The 21,167-nt window shown below is 37.9% G+C and overlaps 2 pseudogenes; one reads left to right on the top strand and one right to left on the bottom strand.

The window, feature by feature from the left end:
- Window positions 1–3,363: 3,363 nt before the first annotated feature.
- LOC112913856 (large ribosomal subunit protein eL19-like) lies at window positions 3,364–3,947 on the bottom strand (annotated as a pseudogene).
- A 10,977-nt stretch (window positions 3,948–14,924) lies between these two features.
- Window positions 14,925–15,867, top strand: LOC112914257 (archaemetzincin-2 pseudogene; annotated as a pseudogene).
- The last annotated feature ends 5,300 nt before the right edge of the window (window positions 15,868–21,167 follow it).

The following is a 21,167-nucleotide window of genomic DNA, read 5'->3' as shown; positions in this document are numbered from 1 at the left end:
TTTTATCAAATGCTTTTTCTGCATATTAAAATGACTAATCTTTATCTTTCACTCTGTTTATGTGGTATATTACATTTATTGATTCACATAAGTTGAACCAATTCTTGCATCCCAGGGATAAATCCCACTTGATCATAGTGTGTGATCCTTTTAAATGTGATCTTGAATTTGGTTTGCTAGTACTTTGTTGAGGATTTTTGCATCTATGTTTAACAGGGGTCCTGGACTGTAATTTTCTTTTTTTTATGGTGTCTATACCTGGCTTCAGAAACAGGGTAATGAGTTTAGAAGTGTTTCTTTCTCTTCAATTTTTTGGAAGATTTTGAGAAGTGTATATAGTAATTATTCTTTGTTTGGTAGAATTAACCAATGCAGCTGTCTGGTCCTGTGCTTTTTATTTATTGAGAGATTTTTGGTTACTGATTCAATCTCCTTGCTCATTAGAGGTCTGTTCAGATTTTCTATTCATGATTAGTCTTGACAAGTTGTATGTTTCTAGGAATTTATCCATTTGTTCTAAGTTATCGAATTTATTGGCATATAATTGTTCATAGTAGTCTCTTACGATCCTTTGTATTTCTGTGATGTAGTTGTAATGTCTCTTTCATTTAAACTTTTATTTATTGGAGTTATCTTTTTTCTTAGTCTAGTTAAAGCTTTATTTATTTTATATATAATTTTTACAATATTTACAATTTTATTCATCTTTTCAAAACAAGTTTCAGTTTCACTGATCTTTTCTATTGTGTTTTTAGTCTCTATTTCTGTTCTAACCGTATTTCTTTCCTTCTGCTAACCGTGGGCTTAGTTTGTTCTTCTTCTAGTTCCTTAAGGTGTAAAGATGGGTTGTTTATTTGAGATTTTTCTTCTTTTTTAATGTAGGCATTTATTGCTATAAACTCTCTTCTTAGAATTCCTTTTGCTGTATCCCATAAGTTGTTTCCATCTTCATTTGTCTCAAGATATTTATTTATTTATTTATTTATTTATTTATTTATTTATTTATTTTAAAGATTTTATTTATTTATTCATAGAGACAGAGAGGCAGAGACACAGGCAGAGGGAGAAGCAGGCATCATACAGAGAGCCTGACATGGGACTCGATCCTGGGTCTCCAGGATCACACCCTGGGCTGCAGGAGGAGCTAAACCGCTGAGCCACCGGGGCTGCCCTCAAGATTTTTTTTTTTATTTCTTCTTTGACTCATTGATTCAGAGTGGTCAAAAAATTGGTTCAGAAACATGCTATTCAATCTCCACATATTTGTGAATTTTCCAGGTTTCCTCCAAGATTGACTTCTAGTTTGTGGTTGGAACAGACGCTTGATATGATTTCAGTGTTTTTAAATTTGTTAAGATTTGTTCTGTGGCCTAACACATGTAATATGGAGAATGGCCCATGTATGCTTGAGAAGAATATGTTTTCTGCTGTTTCGTGGATGGAATATTCTGTATATGTCTGTTAGGTGCATTTGGTCTAAAGTATAGTTCAAGTTGATTATTTCCTTATTGATTTTCTGTCTGGATAGTCTATCAATTGTCGAATGTGGGGTATGATGTCCCCTACTATCATTGCATTGCTATTTCTGCCTTCAAATTTGTTAATAATTGTTGAATATGTTCAGGTGCTCCAATACTGGGTGCCTACATATTTAAATTGTCATATCCTCTTGATAAATTGTCCCCTTTGTAATTATATGACGACCTTCTTTGTCTCCTATTAGAACTTTTGACTTAAAGTTCATTTGTCTGATATAAGTACAGCTATTCCTTCTCTCTTTTGTTTTCCACTTGCATGGAATACTGTTTTCTATCCCTTCACTTTCAGTCTAAAAGTTTTTCTACAGTTTCAGTCTCTGTAGGCAGAATATAGTTGATTTTTTAAATCCATTCAGCTACTTATGTCTTTTAGTTGGAGAATTTAAGCCGTTTACATTTAGAGTAATTATCGATGGGTAAAGACTTACTACTGCCATTTTGTTAATTGTTTTCTGATTGTTTTATAGTTCTTTTGTTTCTTTCTTCCTCCCTTACTGTCTTTATTTATGATTATTTTTGTAGTATTAGACTTGATTCTTTGTCTTTATTTCTATTTATTATAGGTTTTGCTTTGTGATTACCATGAGACTTTCATAATACATCTTATAGTTTAAACAGTCTGTATTATGCTGATAACAATTTACTTCAACTGCAAAACAAAGTTCTATACATTACTTGCTATAGATAAAGGTAGAAGAGATGATGATGAGTTGATGTGGGGACAGGCTTCCCTATCCTACCTTTTGTGGGCTAGTTTAGCTTTCTGTATTTTTCTCAGTCACTGCATTTATCTTATGTTGTTACCTAGATAAACAACCACAAATGAAAATCCCAATATAGAAACATGGAAGACTAATTTTAAAAACAACTACTTTTATTTGCTTTACCTTAAAAGCCCAGGGGATTTATATAGTGTGTCATGCAGAAAGCTTTCCAAAGAAACCACTTTAGATACTTATCTATCTCTTTAAAACTTTTCACTTAAACCAGCTGCAAAATTTCTCCTTTCTCCCAGTGTCTTTACTGTCTATGTGCTTCCTTTTCAGGTCTGCCCCTCCATTTTGCCATTCTTCTTGGAACCCTAATTCCTATACTCAGTCTTGGCTGTGGAATCTGTTCTACCTTACAGAGGATCTTCCCTTATAGGGAACAGGCTTCTGGAATTCTGTTGAAAAACTCTTCCACCTTGTGAAACACATAACTATTAGTTCAGGATCTAACTTAACTGCTAGACTAGAAGCTCCATTTTGTTTAGCCACTATTTTATATCCATCATCTAACATAATATAGAGCATATAGTTAAATCCAATTAATATTTGTTGAATGAATGAATGAATGAATGAATGAATGTTTAGACTTTCCTAGTGTGCAGCAGAAGAGTAAAGATTATCACCAGGATAGAATAGGAAAAAGACAGGGCAAAAGAAAAGGCAGAAGGCAAGGGGCTGAGAGTATAGTATTGGAAAACATTACCAGCATCCTTTAGTCAAAGCTAGAGAAGATCTATTTTCTGACCCATCCCTTTCTCATCTTCCTGGAGATCCATTCATCATTTAAGCTGTGAACATAGCAAGACAAGGAGTCTTCCAGGTTCTCAAACACAAGTAGTTGCTCTGTACAGGTGACCCTAATCTCTCACTAACTGCTATTGCTGTTATGTCAACATCTTCCTGTAAATAAAGATATTTGCAGATGTTACAGAACATCCTGATAGAGACTTCTATCTGAAAGAATTAAAAGAGCTTTGTATTTCTTTCTTTTCTTTTCTTTTTTCAGTTAAAAGTCTGTTTTATTAAATAACTGGTCTGTGTGATTGCTGAGGCCACTATGTATAGACAAAAGAAAGGGAGTTGTGTTTCTTGGCTTCTTCCTCCTTAGGCAGAATCTTGATAATTTCCTTCTTCTTGGCCTGAAGCTGCTCTTCATAGCATTTGCATGCTTCCCTGGTCTTAGATCTGCAGGCTTTATCTACCTTCAGTATGTGGATGTGTTCCATGAGAATCTGTTTGTTTTTGAATATGTTACCCTTCACTTTCAGGAACAGGCTGTGATATACATGGCAGTCAATCTTCTTAGATTCTTGGTATCTTATGAGCAACTGGTGTAGAATTCTCATCCTCTTCATCCAGGTTACCTTTTCAGGTATTCAAGCCTTGGCAGAACCTTTTCTCTTACCAATGCCCATATGCCTGCTTTCTGGTGGGTCAAAGCACTTTTCTGGCACCAAGCCCAGAAATGGACAGTCACTGGCTCCCAGATGATCAGCCCATCTTTGATCAGTTTCAGGACCTGCTGACTGGAGTTGGCATTGGGGATTTCATTGGCCTTATTGGGGTCCAACCAGACATTTGTTTTGCCACAGTGGAGGACAGTGGAGACAAGCCTCTTCTGAAACCTGAGCATGCCCATGGCTGTGGCCGCAGTGGCAAAAGGAAAGCAAAGGGGCTTTGTATTTCAAGAGAAGCCTTTAGACAGAATGAGGGCAGATGTCCAAAGCATTTGTGTGTCAAGAACAAACACTCATGACTTTGTCTTTTATCGAGGTCTTTTGAATCTATGCGCATGGAGACAGGATTCTGAGTTTTTCTTATTAGAAAACATATATAGGAATAATTGGTGATATTCAGTGTCATCTATCAGAAATAAAAAAATTGGGAAATATTCTTTGTAGAGAATTCTGTTTTCTGTAAGGCAGGATTTAGTTTTTGTTTTTAGCTATTTCAAGAAAAGAAGATACAATTTGCTGTACTTTGACATTTAGTTTGACAAATACAATCATCTGAATTTAGTTTTCAGTCAATTCAACTTAATTTGTATCTTAAAAGTACTAAAATTGGCTTAGAGAAAGTCATCACTCTCAGCATATCCTCAAATAATAAACACAAACATATGAGGAAGAAAAGATAGCCACCAAGAAATTTTTTAAAAATCATATCCCTTCTTTATCACCAGTACCAGTAAGGAATAGAACAAAATGACTTAAACAGGGTACACAATTTTATGGAGTTGTATCCAATTTGGGTGGTGAGAAGGGTAGTTTCCTTGCATTCTCAGCTGTCTATATTTCAGAATTTATTAGTAATAATAGAGGTATCCCTCCTGAATCTAATATATATCTTTTAACCAACTTTCTATGTGAGAAACATATCTTTCTCTCTCTCTTTTTTTACAACCAGAGCACACAGTCTTAATGCTCAAGCAGTGACATTATTATGCTCAAAATAAACCTCATTTAATTTAAAAAACACTTCTACTTATTTTTTTTTAATTTTTTTTTAATTTTTTTATTTATTTATGATAGTCACAGAGAGAGAGAGAGAGAGGCAGAGACACAGGCGGAGGGAGAAGCAGGCTCCATGCACCGGGAGCCTGATGTGGGATTCGATCCCGGGTCTCCAGGATCGCGCCCTGGGCCAAAGGCAGGCGCCAAACCGCTGCGCCACCCAGGGATCCCAACACTTCTACTTAAATGGGATTTTTATGAGGTGCTATAGGAGGAAGAAAAAGGGGGAAAACTATGGAATATAGGAGGAAATCTTCTATAGCATGTCACTTTAACACATATAGAAATAATGGATTATGTTTGAATCTCTGAAGGAATTTGGAGGTTAAACCTCTATAGAATATACAAAACAGACAGTCCATGTGATCACTGATAATACCAATTCTCAGACATCTTAGTACCTCATAGAAGCTCTCAGAGATTTAATAATATTTTCTAAATCTTTACTAGCCTCAGACATTAGTGGAAGGAAGCACCTGTCTGTGTGAGGAAAGTATTAATTTAGGGTATATTACATTGGGTTATTGCCTACTCCCCCTTATACATGGGTTTGTATTAGGATTAGTGTGTCATAACCTGAATCACTTGGCTATAATGCATAACAGTGAAAAGACTAAATGTTTTCCAAATGAAGTTCACATAGCACAATTGTTATTACAAAACCTAAGCAAATCATTTTGTTAAGTAATATACCCATAGAATAAATAACTGTTGGAAAAACATATCTAGGCTTATTAACTGAGCTAATGGAATAATATATCATGGCAACTTGGGAATCTAAATTTATTTTTTAAAAACATTGTAGTAGGCTGAATGGTGGCCACATAAAGATATGTCTATGTCCCAAATCCTAGTAGCTGTGATATTACCTTATTTGGAAAAAAAGTCTTTGTAAAGGTAATTAAGGATCTTGAGAAGATAGTTTTGGATTATGCAGGTGGGTCCTAAACCCAATTGACAAGTGTCCTTATGAGAGACACAAAGAGAAATCAAACACAGAAAAGGTGACAGTGATGCAGCCACAAGTCCAAGAATGCAGATGGCCTGCATTATGAGAGACACAAAGAGAAATCAAACACAGAAAAGGTGACAGTGATGCAGCCACAAGTCCAAGAATGCAGATGGCCACCAGAATCTGGAAGAGACAATGAACAATTATCTCCCAGACCCCCCAGATAAAGCAGAGACCTACCAGATTTTGAACTTAGGGTTTCCAGAACTATAAGAGAATAATTTCCTGTTATTTTAAACCACCCAGTGTGTGGTGATTTGTTATGGAAGCCCTAGAAAATTAGGACAGCCATCTAGATTAGTCTGTATTTTAAATTAATTTGGAGAGTGAATTCCAGTTTTCTTTATGAAAACTCCTGGACATGTCCTTCTTATAATACAAGTTCCACCCAGAACTAACTGTGTGACCTTGAATGAGAATCTTAGCCTCCTGTTAACCAATTTCTTTTTGTACAGTTGGGCTAGATGATCTTAAACTTGCCTTCAAAATCTAAAGTCTACATTTCTGGTAATAACTGACAGTAAAACACTAAATAAGGAGAAGCAGAGCTAGCATTTTGTAAACACAGAGTCTCACACATACATACCAGATCTCAAACACAAACACACACACACACACACACACACATTCTTATAAATTTTTTTTTTGGGGGGGGGTTGTGTTATGAGAGAGGGAAGAAGAAACATGATTAGTTCTAATTGCTATCATTTATATGCCAAATGTTGTTTCGTGTAATCCTTATGATAAACTTGCTGTTATAGCAGTCTGGGTCCAAACAGGAATTAGAAATAGCACAGTGGTTTAAACAGGAGAAGTTGATATAAAGGATAATTAAACTAAGATAAAAGAATAACTGTAAGATCAGAAGAAGCCCTGTATACTAAACCAAGGCTGAGGGAAAGCATTCAAGAAAGGACAAAATTGAAGGAAAATAAGACCTTGCTGGAGTAGGTGTGGTTCAGTCACAGGACAGCAGAGAAATTTGCTGATTTGGCCAGGCTGTGGCAGATATAGAGCTGCTGGGCAAACAGCAGAACACCTTCCAGAGTACGGGCAGAGAGCAGGCTCCTAGCAATTGGCAAGGGTGTGTAGTGGGACTCTATGTGCTGGCCAATGCAGAGGCCTTCAGAATGTGAGGGATGCAGGAGACCTGCTGAAGGAACACTACCTATTATATGACACTCTGCCCATGGTGGCTACATATAGTCTACATAGAGCTCTGGGTTCCATGTCAAGAAGTCTGCATAAAGGATATCATCACCCAGAGCTGCAAAATCACAAAATGATTCTGGGCCTGTGACTGGAGCAGGCTCCACCAGATGTCCTCACATCCACACTGCTGATCTCCCCTGCCCACACCAATCCCAAGAAACCTCTTCCTCTTCAATGTCCTTCCAATACCCTCTATCAAGAAAACTTAACATTATCCCCAATTTAATGCTTAAAGAGATCCCTTTATCACAGAGCATGTATTAAAGGATGCATACGGAACTGAGAAATAATAAATTGATAACTGACACACTTGCAGAGTAGCTACTATCTATCACACGTGGGGACACCAATGCTCAGAGAAGTGAATATAGCCACTAAATTGCAGAGCTAGAAATTATATCCAGAGCATAAATGGTTGATAATTCCTGAAACGAGGCTCTAACCACACCCCAAGATGAAAGTGTGATGAAAATTGCCCACTTAAAGTATTTTATACTTAATTGTAGTTCTTATGATTATATGGTAAAACTTCATCTGATGAGACTTTTTCTGCACCCATTTTGTTAAGAAAAAGAAATGACAAGATCATTCACCCCTATGTTTTCTATCCTTCCCTTTACCCTCAGGCTGGGATAAATGTCTCATTCCTCTCTTAAATGCCCTCTTCTTCTTAGCAAAGACACCCTACATTTCTCCATAGCAACCATTACACTCTAATGTAATTATCTGCTATCTGTGTATCCCTCACCCTAAAGTTCCAACCTTCCCAATTGTGAAGAGTGAGTCTTAATCATTCATCTTTGTAGCTAGGCCTGTGCCCTGGCCATAAGGTGTGTTTAATGTGTGAGAATTGAATTGCATGAAGGAGAACAGATCCATATCAGCGATTTACTCAAACAAGTCATTTCTAGAATATAATTCAGAGTCAAAGACTGCTGATCAAGTGGTTAAAGGACACATACCAGTTAGTACCATGGGACCCTTTATAGCACAGTCAGAAATGATTTCCAAAGCCATGTCCTGAAGGGAAGCCCAACATATCTGAAAAGACTAGCCCAAACAAGAACAGTAATCAAGGGCAAAGTGGCAAGTATCAAAAGCAATAAAACTGGGAACATGTAGTTGAAAGACTTGAAGTCTGGAAACACCAGGAGAGCTAATACAGAAGAATTTTGTGAGATTAGACAGATTAGCCCAATGTGACACACCTCTGACATCTTTTTAGTACTCTCTCAGTGTATGTTTGTGGGATTATACTGAATTGACATAAAGGGTCTGGAATGGCACATTCAGCAAATCCGTGTATTTTGCTAAATGATCTCCACAATAATATCCATCACCACACAGTTACATTTTTTCCTGGGATGAGAGCTCTTAAGATTTACTCTCTTAACAGCTTTTGAATATATATAGTATAGTACACTTAACTATAGTCACTATGCTACATAGTATATCCCCAGGACTTATGTATGTCATAACTGGAATTTTATACCTTTTGACTTCCTTCACCTATTTTACACCCCACAGCCCATCTCTGGCAACCACTAAGCTGTTACCTGTATCTACGAATTTGGATGAGGTTTTGTTTTGTTCTGTTTTGTTTTTGGTTCCACACATAAATTAAATCTATAATTTTTTCTTTCTCAGTCTGATTTATTTCCCTTAGCACAATGCCCCTCAAGATCCATCCATGTTGTTGCAAGTTGCAAGATGTCATTATTTTTTAAGGCTCAAATTTCCATTATATATATAATATTATATATATAATGGAAATATATGTGAGATGTATTTTTTCTTCTTTATCCATTTATTCACTGGTGGACACTTCAGTTAATTCCATGTCTTGGCATTGGTATTGTAAATAATGCTGCATGAACATGAGTATATACATCTTTTTGAGTTAGAGTTCTTATTTCCTTCAGCTAAATATCAAGAAATGAAATCACTAGATTATATGGTAGTTATTTTAAATTTTTTGAGGGACCTCCATACTGTTTTTCCATAGTGGCCACACCAATATACATTCCCAACAACAGTGAATGAGTATCCCCATTTCTCTACATCTTCAGAATTACTTATTTCTTGTCTTTTTTATAATAACCATTCTGACAGGTGTGACGTTTTGATTCATTCATTATGGTATTGACTTGCATTTCTCTGATATTGAGCACCTTTTCATATATTTGTTGGCCAGTTGTATGTCTTCTTTGGAAAAGTGTCTGTTCAGGTCCTCTGGCCACTTTTTAATCAGATCTTTTTTCTATTGAGTTGCATGAGTTCTTTATATACTTTGGATATTAGCTCCTTTTTAATCTACGTTTCCTCCTCTCATTCCCCCAGTTCCTTAAAGAAAAAGGCCTTACCTGTACCTGTCCACTCCATTTTCCTCAGAGACTAAAGTTCTAATTCCCATAAATCTACCCATATGACTTATATCCGGACCTTCCAAAGATCACATTCTTCCTGGATCTGGAACATTCCTTGATTTACTTCCAAATCTCTTCTTTACTTGCAAATCACCTATTGCGTTCTATTGGATTCTTAGTTGTCAAATCTCTTCTAGCCAGGACCTTTTCTACAGACTCTCCTGGGACCTTCCCTTGGCTATATGCTGGGCTCTATTCAAGAATTTGTGTTCATTTTTCTAGATAATAAAAATCTTTTATCCAATAGTGTTTTGACAATTGAGCTCCTGTTAAACTATATTGGCCACATCTACAGTAGGACAAAGTGATTATTGATGTTCAACACCTTGACCTGAAAATATTTCTAGAATTATAGATACATGAGAAATACCAAATTACACTGAATTTTATTCTTTTTTTAAAAAAAAGATTTATTTATGTATTTGAGAGAGAGAGAAAGAGAGAGAGAGAGTAAAAGCATGCATAGCATGGGAAGGGGTAGAGGGAGAAGGAGGGAAAGAACCTCAAGCAGACTCCCAGTGGAGTGCAGAGCCTGACACAGGGCTCAATCTTGTGATCCTGAGATCATGACCTGAGCCAAAATCAAGAGTCGGAGGCTTAATTGACTGAGCCATCCAGGTCAATCCAAAATTCATCCCTGAATTTTCTTTCCTTACAGGTAAATAAATAAAATATTAGAAAGATTTTCAATACAAGACATAAAAATATATATAAAATTAATGTTAATTTAACCAAGAATCCAACTAATCATAAGATCTACTATACCCAAACAGTTATTGTCAGTTGTCAGTTAGAACACCATTCAAAACAAAAAGTATATATGCTTGCATGTAAACATATCACCACTGTTTTGGTCCCAAATTTAATTAATAGTTCTCTCTTTCTCTCTCTTCCTTTGGTTCATTCCTCCTTACAAAAATTTGATTTGTAGTACAATAGAATTCTGGGATATCAATTTTTGCAATGCAGAGACATGATGAGATCCTAGAAGAGATCCACATTCTACTCACAGGGCTTACAAAACATCTAAATGATTCCAGATTCATCTTTGAGCACAATGCAATCTCTCATAATTTTCTGTAAGCTCCATAAGTTTTCAATTTTTTTTTTCTTTTTTTTTTTTTTAATTAATTTTTATTGGTGTTCAATTTACCAACATACAGAAAAACACCCAGTGCTCATCCCGTCAAGTGTCCACCTCAGTGCCCGTCACCCATTCCCCTCCAACACCCGCCCTCCTCCCCCCTTCCACCACCCCTAGTTCGTTTCCCCGAGTTAGGAGTCTTTATGTTCTGTCTCCCTTCCTGATATTTCCCAACATTTCTTCTCCCTTCCTTTATATTCCCTTTCACTATTATTTATATTCCCCAAATGAATGAGAACATACACTATTTGTCCTTCTCCGATTGACTTATTTCACTCAGCATAATACCCTCCAGTTCCATCCACGTTGAAGCAAATGGTGGGTATTTGTCATTTCTAATCGCTGAGTAATATTCCAGTGTATACATAAACCACATCTTCTTTATCCATTCATCTTTCGATGGGCACCGAGGCTCCTTCCACAATTTGGCTATTGTGGCCATTGCTGATAGAAACATCGGGGTGCAGGTGTCCCGACGTTTCGTTGCATCTGAATCTTTGGGGTAAATCCCCAACAGTGCAATTGCTGGGTCGTAGGGCAGGTCTATTTTTAACTCTTTGAGGAACCTCCACACAGTTTTCCAGAGTGGCTGCACCAGTTCACATTCCCACCAACAGTGTAAGAGGGTTCCCTTTTCTCCGCATCCTCTCCAACATTTGTTGAGAATGGGGAAAATTAACAAGGCAGGAAGTTTTCAATTTTTTAAAAAAATTTTTGGCAGATCTAAAATCTAAATAACTAGATTTCTGCTTCCCACCAAGACAGGTAACCAGGACCAAATTTACTCTTCATCCTTAGACAACTAAAAGACCAGTCTAAATATATGAAATAGCTTTTGGACATTGAGGAACAAACAACACAAAAAAGTGATCTCCAAGATATGAGAAAGGAACAAGGTGAGCCACAGGATTTCCTCGGTTTACTGCCAGCAGAGTGTATCCAGGCCACAGTGCAGGGCATCTGAAGGCCCTCCTGAGCTAGGAGATGGAAGTTAGAAATTGAGAAGACACAGTGGATAGAATATGCAGGGCAAAATACTGGATGGGAAAAAGTTGCACAAAGACAGAAGACCTGGAATGCCTGGGTGGCCCAGTGGTTGAATGTCTGCCTTTGGCTCAGGATGTGATCCTGGGATCCATGATTGAGTCCCACATTGGGCTCCTTGCAGGGAGTCTGCTTCTCCCTCCTCTGCCTGTGTCTTTGCTTCTCTCTGTGTGTGTCTCTCTCATGAATAAATAAATAAAATCTTTAAAAACAAAGACAGAAGACCTGCAGAGAGGGAGAGGGGGAGAAGAGAAAAGGGAAAAGAGGAGGAAAGGGGAGGAAAAAGCAAAAGGGGGAGGGGGAATATGAAGATTGACTGAAGGTTTTCCTTGGCTTTTCAGCTGGGTGCTGATGGATACCCATGTATGAAGAAACCACCTGAAGCAGAAAGAGCCACCAGAAAGGAGCAGAAGAGCAATCTGAAAGAGTTCATAATCCCACCAGCTAGAATAGAAAAAAAAAAAAAACACAAAAAAACAAAACCAACCCATCATGCAAAAGGCATTACACAGAGTATTGCCTCAGCAGTGGAGAATATTCAGCCCTATGTTTAAAGGCTATTCTGATCTCACTTCACTAAGCTTAAAAGAAACATCTTTAAAAGATCAAACTCTTTTTAAGTAAGTTAACTGCAACCCAAAGTAAAGCTCAAGAATATTTAAAATAAAACAAAAATATCAGCACTCAATGACATAAAATTCATGTCTGGCATCCAATAAAAAACTAAAGATATGCAAAGAAATGGGGAAATATGAGCCATACTGAAGGAAAAAAAATCAATCAATATAAACAGCCTCCAAAATGTCATAGATGAAAGAATTCATAGAAAAAGAACATTAAAACAGTTATTATAACTATATTCCATATGGTCAAATATGAATAACTTATTACTCTTGGCAACAATACTGCTCATAGAGTTTTAAGGTTTGGCTATAATATACACTAAATGAATGCTTATTTTAATTAATTTTATTTAATTAATAATTCATGCTTATTTTAATTAATTTTATTTAATTAATTTTGTTACAGAAAATTTCAGAGACTATAATACCTGAATAGAAGGAATATATTTGTCATTTTCGTTTTTTAACCAGAATATGTTTTTCTGAATTGGGTTGACTAGAAAGTTGGTAAACTATTTCTGTCTGCTGCAGTCAGAAGAAAAATTTAATTGTTGCTTGAACTAATTTATCTACTTCTTTTATTGATTTATGGAACTACTAATGTCAAAGCATATTCGAATCTTTGAGAAAAACTAAAAGCATAAATCATCCAAAAAGACCATCAGTGTACTGAGATTTCATTAAGAGTCAAGTTGTAAGTGGAAGAAGAAAACAGAAAGTCAGATGTCAGATCAGACTGTCATACTTAGCAGACAGGAAACACGTTCAAGGTTATGGTATGTGTTCATAAAAATAATGGCGTATCTTGAATTATAGTCAGTTTGCATGAGCTTTAAGGTAAGTATGATGCACGTTTCAGCAACAAATGACATCCACTCCAGATATCAAGGGTATTGTTCACTTGCTTTCTTGGTTTACAAAATGATCTCCTTTCGTTTCGGGATGCCTAGGTGGCTTAACGGTTGAGCATATGCCTTTGGCTCAGGGCATGATCCTGGAGTCCCGGGATCGAGTCCCACATTGGGCTCTTTGTATGGAGCCTGCTTCTCCTCCCTCTTCCTATGTCTCTGCCTCTCTCTGTGTGTCTCTCATGAATAAATAAATAAATAAAAATCTTTAAAAAACAAAAACATGATCTCCTCTCAGCTGGCCAAATTACTCAAACCTCTTAAAATACCCACAAATGGGGACCAGTCTAGTTCCTAGGCTAAACCAGAAAGAGCTCAAGGGAAAAATGAGTGGTGTTGGGGTGAGGGCAGTCTATGCTACTCACCTTTTTACATCCAAAATACATGTCAGTAGTACATCCAAAAATGCAGGGATAGATGAGAAATGGTGATACTTTCTATTGTTGACTTGTCTTCATATTCATTTCATTTGTCCCACTAATTTCATGAGCTCATCTCAAATCACTCAGAGAACATAATGATCTCTGTCACCTTAAGGCAAGTCAGAATTCATGTTCATATAATTAGGACCCTGAAATATGTGTCCTGATTTTCTTGCGGAAATAGCTTAGACTTAGTAGTCAATCTTTCTCAGTACCAATCCTGATTCCATTATTCACTGGTTGTGTGACTTTAGGAACTAAGCTTCAGCTTCCTCATCTGGACAATGGAGATGAAAATAGTAGTTCCTCACAGGTTTTTGACTAAGAATGAGATGAGATGCAGGACAGTTAATATTGCAAAGACTTTATAAATGATAGCTGTTTTTACCCATTCAAATATACTTACCTATAACAGGAACACTTCTACCAAAGGACTTCTTTGTTATAGCCTGATCTTCAACAAGACACACATGCCTCATTTCCATTTTTGCTTTTTCTCACACTTTTCCTTTTCGAAAATGTCTCCTGTGTCACCACTTGATTAACCTACCATCCTTTAAGAGGCATCACAAAACCCACCCAAATCACTAAATCTTAACAGCTTTTAATCCTTGCTATAACTTTTTCAAAATTCATTATTCTCTAGTAAAGTGACTTTTGATTACTTTGATGATTTTTAATAAAAATGTATTTGATGTTTTTTCATGCATTGTATCTTTTCTCCCCAACTATGTTGTTTTATAAATGATTATTTGTCCCATATAGTAGATATTATACTACAAGATTCAGGAACCATTACTGACTTATTAGTTAAAGTACTACAAAATTCAAATGATGGAAAATAGTCAATGAGTTCATGGCAAGAGATTGACTTGAAAATGTTGATGATATCAAAGTATTAAGTCACATGCCAAAAGAGAAAGAATTAAGAACTAAGAAATGAAAATATAAGGCATGCAGGGGCCAATGAAGAAGAGGGGTGGCATGGAGGCCCAGCAAGGGTGAAGGCACCCACAAAGCACTTTCTCAACCAGGCCCAGGCATGCCCATCCTTGTATGGCAAAAACTTCAGTGGGATACTTCCCCCCTAAAGCCTCATGGTGGAAGAGCTGTTTGACACATTCAGAAGGAGAATGATAGCTCTACATAGGAGCACAATGTGAATGGAAGAGACCTATCATTACACAAACAGTAAGGCACTCTGAACAGTCACTAAATAAAAACAGCTCTCATCTAAAAAACAAAACAAAACAAAACAAAAAACAATGCTTGTGTTACAGTATGTTAGATTCTGGTGAACAGCATTTGCTGAATGAAGCCTTCAAGCCAGACAATGATCTCTTTGGACCCATTAACTTGCATTTGCAATCAGATTGGATCGTCTCTCTCATCCTGAGGCTCCCCAGGACTTTGAGCAATTTTTCAGTGATCCTTACAGAAAGATACCATCTCCAGAGAAATAACAGTATTTGTATACAGTGCTTTGGATCTCTAGGAAACATCAGAATTATTAGTGAATAATATACTAAATGGCTCAAGGGCTACTGTGAAGCATTCTTCTACAGCTTGACAGTAAAATATTAGAACTGGTTCCTGTCTCTATAAGGAGGTGTTCCTTTAGAGTCAATGATAACACATAAAGCCTACATTTTCATGCAGGACACATCCTCCACTTCTTAAAAAAGAAGAAACCTGGAGATGCCTTCTGTATTGTGGGAATAACAATCAATCATTGTTATTCCTAAGAGACTCCTGGAATTTTGTCTTTGGATAGGACCCTTTGACAGATGGCATGGGGATATTCAGCTTTGCCAGGTTCCACAGTGATTGCTTATAGCTCATGCTACAATGAAAAAGTAAACAAGTTGTAGAAATTATCTTTAAGTGACTATTCAGTTTTTGATACCTATTATACTCCAGAAGTGACCAGTGTTCTGCTGCTTCACCCCTCTAAAATTTTAACCTATGATATTGGACACATATTTGGACTTCAACACTGCCAGTGGCTTGCATGCCTAATGCAAGACTCCAACCACTTGGAAGAAACTGACTGGCACTCCCTCAACCTTTGCCCTATCTGTGTACACAAGTTGCCATGTACAAAGTGCTGGTGAGGTAGATTGATGATGAATCTGCTGACATCCCTGGAGTTAGTACAAAACACAGTCATGAGGATAATGTGAATTTACCAAAACCTGTGGAAACCTTTAAGGAAAGAGTGGATACTAAAATACCTTGCTGTTGTCCAAAAATAAGGACCCTCATGTAGGATAATTAAAATAAATACTTGCACATTAGAAAAATAAAAAAAATGAAAATATAGTACAGTCAGGTTTTCTCCTCTACTTCAGAAGTTTGCAAACAAAGTATAGTAACTTTCTCATAGTATTTTGGTGTTTATCATTCAGCTTTCATCCTAATACCCTCCACTTACCCAGAGATGCATGTTTAAGCAGTTCCCTAACTGCCTGGCTCTGTAAAAAATGTAAAAACTATAATTAGCAGGCAATCAGCTACCCAAAAAAATTAAAAACTGAATTGAAAGATGAGGTGAAGAAAAAATTATCCTTTGAAATCTAACAAAAAGTCAACAGATGATGAATGATATCAACAGGGCAGTAGTAACTTACAATGAGAGAGGTTCTATATTTTTTTTTGTCAAGAAACAAAAGAAATCCCCTCCTCCACACATCCAATCAAGAAGACCACAGTGTTTCTTTAATACAATGCAATATACATAATTTGAATCTGGTGTTAGAGAAAGTTATTACCAAGTCAATGATATTGTAATAGTTAGAGATAAGGTCATGTTAAAAATAAGTCCATTATCTTGCACAATTCTAAAAGTAGGAAGCCATGAAGCAATAAATTATCAAATTTTATTCAGTTGTCTCCAGGAAAGCTGCATTTTCTCACACTCATGGAACAATATATATCACTGAGGTAGAGATGTTTGCAGATTGAAGAAAGAGTGGGTACTTCACTAATCAAGGCTATTGGAAATGTCATCCAAGATTATCTATGATCTTTGTTCAGTTCTGATGCTGACCAGTCAGAATTCTGATCTCTAATTTGATTTCTTAAGAGGATTTTCCCAACACAGTGGGGACTTAAAGCACTGTCATCATGTGGTAGGTTGGCTATAGTGTAAGATTTAGAGTTCTGTGTGTATTCATAATATGATATCTGGTTGAAAATCAGCACCTTGTGAATCTAGTTACTATGTATCAACCCTAAGACTCAGTTCACCTGTCAGAGATATAATAAAATTATATCTTGAACTTCAGAGCATGAGTACAGTGCCAGAACCTAGAATGACCTAATAGGATATGGCCAACCTGCAGGATCCAGCCTCCACCCTGGCGACCACTGTCCCATTATTGCTTATTAGCTCTTTAAAGAAAACATTGCTCTATCTAAAGAGATCACTGGTAAAAATCTGTTAGCAAAAAAAGGTAATATTCCTGAAATTACAGAGCTGCTGCTTTTTTACTAACCTCCAGCAGTGCTGAACATAGGACTTACTTTGTACCTGAACCACAGTGCTCTTTTTCTCCCTCTGCCAGGAGCACCCTTTCCCTCCTAATGGCTTGATTGACTTACACCCACCAATTCCAGCAGGTTTTCTTTGACCTACTTACCCAACCCTCGTCTCTATATACACACATACATCTGGGTTAGGAACTTTTATCTGGCATTCCTTAGAAATATTTTGCTACCGTATCTGTACACTGTTTTAAAATGATCCATTTATTGGTCTGCTACCTACAATGTTCCTTAAGTGAAACTCAGGCTTTATTCATCTTTAAATTCCTAGCATCTTGCATTGTGTTTAATATCCATTGTGTTTAAGCCCTCAATACATTTTTCATGAAAAAAATGCTTTGTTACTGTATTGTAGTTTGAGACAAGAAACTTTTCAAGGCAAGTACTTTTACAGATATTTGAGTTATATTTCCCAATAGAGCTCAACCTTCATAACATTTGCATAAAATAACAGTTCCAAAGATGGGATGATTCTTGGGTCAGCAAACGGTTATATTTCCCAGTAAACATATTTTGAAATGCATTATCTTATATGACATTTATATAGTAGTTTCTGGGCACCAGGAACTATTCTAAGTGCTTTATAAATATTAACTTGAATTATCTTCATATCAAACCTATAAAAGAGGTGCTACCACTACCTCCATTTACTGAAGGGGAAATAGAGATATAGAGAAGTTATGTAACTTGGCCAAGATTGCTTAGCCAGTAAAGGGAAGAACCAGGATTTGAATCCAGGCAACCTGGCCCAGAGCCCAAAGTCTTCTCTGCAGGCCTAATGGACTTGCCAATGAGTTTTCATCCACAAAATGAATGGGCATGCTTATATGTAGGATCTTTGATGTGTAAGTTACCTCTTCCCTTTTCCCCTTGTCTAGCCTTCTTAAACAGATATCTTATAAACCTCAAAGCTTTAGACAAGTATTTTATTGAATTACTTTCCTCTAAGGAGCCTAGTCTATTTTACAAAAAGGAAAAATGAAAAACAAAAACAAGAGCTCAGTAATCCTCACAAAATCCATTGAGGAATGTACATTTAAGAAAAGGAAATATTTTTAAATGGATATTTAGCTAGATTCTTACCCCCTTAGGATAAGGCTGAATAATGATTTCATTCTGCCCTGAGATTGAAAAAAATGCTCTTGTAAGTCTTGGAAGGGAAGCAAAAGGATATAAGGGCTGTCTGTGAAAACCTTCTATTTCTGTTTTTTTTTTTTTTGTTTTTTTTTTTGAAGTTCAAATCCTACGATGATTAGCTGCAGCTGACCTTGACTCTCCCACTGCTTAGGGAGGGATATGCTATCATAGAAAAATCAAATGAATTAAGCTCTCCAGCTCAACATTTTAAATTGCAGCTGGAAGGAACCATCTTTAGGCTGGTCATCCCCAAAAACTTTGCATAGAGGCATCTTTGCCAGAAGGAATGCAGCTTTTTTGCCAGCACTGCAATAGAATTATAAAGGAGAAAAGCAGAGAAAAGAAAGCTGCCAGGACTAATCGAAAATTGTCTTATAAAATGAATGTTATCAATTAAATTGTTCTGTTCTTAAACGGATCAATAGGGGTTAAAGAAAAGACATTTTGCCGCTGTTTAGAAAATTGACCAAGAAAACTTCTTTAAAGATTAACTTAGAAAACTGTCTTCAGCAAACAAATGTGTAAATATCAAATTGTATGACCAAATAAGCCCTTGTTTTGTCTCTTGAAAGGTAAGGAAACTTTTATTACCAAAGAAGATTGAGAGGGACTTATGTTTTGCAAAGTTGAAGACACTGGGGGCCAAATTTACCCTCTAACCAAAAAAAAAGAGGAAAATATAAAAAAATGTTTTTCAAAAGACTAGACCTCAGGCAACAAAATACAGTGGCCACTGAGAGAAAGGAGAGAAATGAAGTGAACCTTATAATTGCCCCATTTTACTGCCTTGAAAAAGATTCCAGGGCATGAGGCAGAGAAGCAGAAGCCAAAAGGGACAGCCAACTTTCTAAGTTGGGGAGAGTATTAGAGAGCAGAGGGATACAGAAGGAGAGAATTCCAGATATTTGCAAGAGATCCCCTAAGATATTCAGTTGAGTGCCATTCAGTGCTTGAATGTAAGGAAATTAATTTAGGCTAGGGAAAGAATTACCCAAAAGGATTAAAGGGAACAGCACATGTAGCTCATATCAGATCAAAAACTCTGTTTTCTTATAGCAGCCAGATTGGAAATTCTCATAATTCACAAGGTATTAAAAAAAAAATTCACAAGGTATTGTGTAGAGTACTGAAATAGTCTTACTTCAGTAGTGGCAACTAGCTTTGGAATAAGCATTCTCTGAAAAGCAAGACCTGAGAAGGTCAAATTGTTCACAAGTAACTTAACTGTGTCACAGAATAAACCTAAATAATATTTTTAAGAATATAAAAATATGTAGCCACCAACAAGATAAAACTCAAAGCTTGCGAACCAATAAAAAATTATTAGTCATGAAAAGAAGAAAGAAAATTGAATCTGTGAGGAGAAAAAAAAAACAATCAAAACTTACCCAGAACTGATATAGATGTTAAAATTATCAAACAAGAGCATTAAAAGTCATTTTAACTCCATTTCAGATATTTAAAAGTTAAGAAGAAACATGGAAGATGCTTTTTAAAAGATCCAAATTGAGAGCAGGGTCTCCAAGTCACCTGTCCTCAACAAATTACCTAGAAAACCATCCAATCATCCTGAAAATCTACGAATTCGGCCTGAGATTTAAAGGGAGACCAGCTGGAACGCTACAGAGAGAAGAGTTCGCGCTACTATCAAGGTAGGAAGACGGGGAAAAAGAAATAAAGAAACAAAAGGCCTCCAAGGGGGAGGGGCCCCGCGAGGAGCCGGGCTGAGGCCGGGGCGAGTGTCCCCAGGACAGGAGAGCCCCGTCCCGGAGGAGCAGGAGCTGCAACGACCTTCCCGGGGGAAAGGGCCTCGCAGGGAGTTAGAGCAGGACCCAGGAGGGCGGGGATGCCCTCGGGCTCCCTGGGACAGTAACAGAGGAACTGCGCCCCGGGAGATGCGCCGAGCTCCCTAAGGGCTGCAGCGCTCGGCGGGCCCCGGAGCAGCTCAGAGGGGCTCGGGCGGCGGCTCCGCGGAGGGGGCTGCGGGGCTCCGGCAGCAGCTCGGAAGCAGCGGCTCGGGCGGAGGAAGAAGCCCCGCGGAGGGGGCTGCGCGGCTCCGGGAACAGCTCGGAGGGACTCGGACGGCGGCTCTGCGGAGGGGGCTGCGGGGCGGGGGCGGGGGCGGGAGCGGAATCCAACAGCGCAGGCTCCGGAGCACAGGGCGCCGGGACACAGCCCAGGATCCGGCCTCCCCCAGGGACAGGCAGAGGCCGGGAGGGCCCAGGACAGCGAGGACGCTCCTGCCTGGAACTGAGCAGATCAGCGGCCCCGCCCCGAAGCCCCCAGGCCCTGCAGACGGAGAGCCCCGGAGCTACTGCGGGAGCTGACTCCAGGGTCCCAGAGCTGCCGCCCCGCCACTGGGGCTTCCTCCCGGGGCCTCACGGGGTGAACAACCCCCACCGAGCCCTGCACCAGGCAGGGGCAGAGCAGCTCCCCCAAGTGCTAACACCTGAGAATCAGCACAGCAGGCCCCTCCCCCAGAAGACCAGCGAGACGGACCAGTTCCAAGGGAAGTCAAGGGACTTAAAGTACACAGAATCGGAAGATACTCCCCCGTGTTTTTTCTGTTTTTGTTTTTTTTTGTTTTTTTTGTTTTTGTTTTTGTTTTTTTTTTGTTTTGTTTTGTTCTTTTTTTTTTCTCTCTGTCTTCTTGATTTCTGATTGCTTCCCCCACCCCCCCCTTTTTTTTTCTTTTTTCTCCTTTCTTTCTTTTTCTTCTCTTTTCCCCCTTTTTTTTCTTCTTTCTCTTTTTTCTTTTTCTCTTTTCTTTCCTTCTCTCTCTTTTTCTCCTTTTCCCAATACAACTTGTTTTTGGCCACTCTGCACTGAGCAAAATGACTAGAAGGAAAACCTCACCTCAAAAAAAAGAATC

The sequence above is a fragment of the Vulpes vulpes genome, chromosome 1 (assembly GCF_048418805.1).
Source record: "Vulpes vulpes isolate BD-2025 chromosome 1, VulVul3, whole genome shotgun sequence".
In the NCBI taxonomy this organism is placed as follows: domain Eukaryota; kingdom Metazoa; phylum Chordata; class Mammalia; order Carnivora; family Canidae; genus Vulpes; species Vulpes vulpes.
The sequence above is the reverse complement of the archived record's forward strand: the minus strand, read 5'-3'. Positions and strand labels throughout refer to the sequence as shown.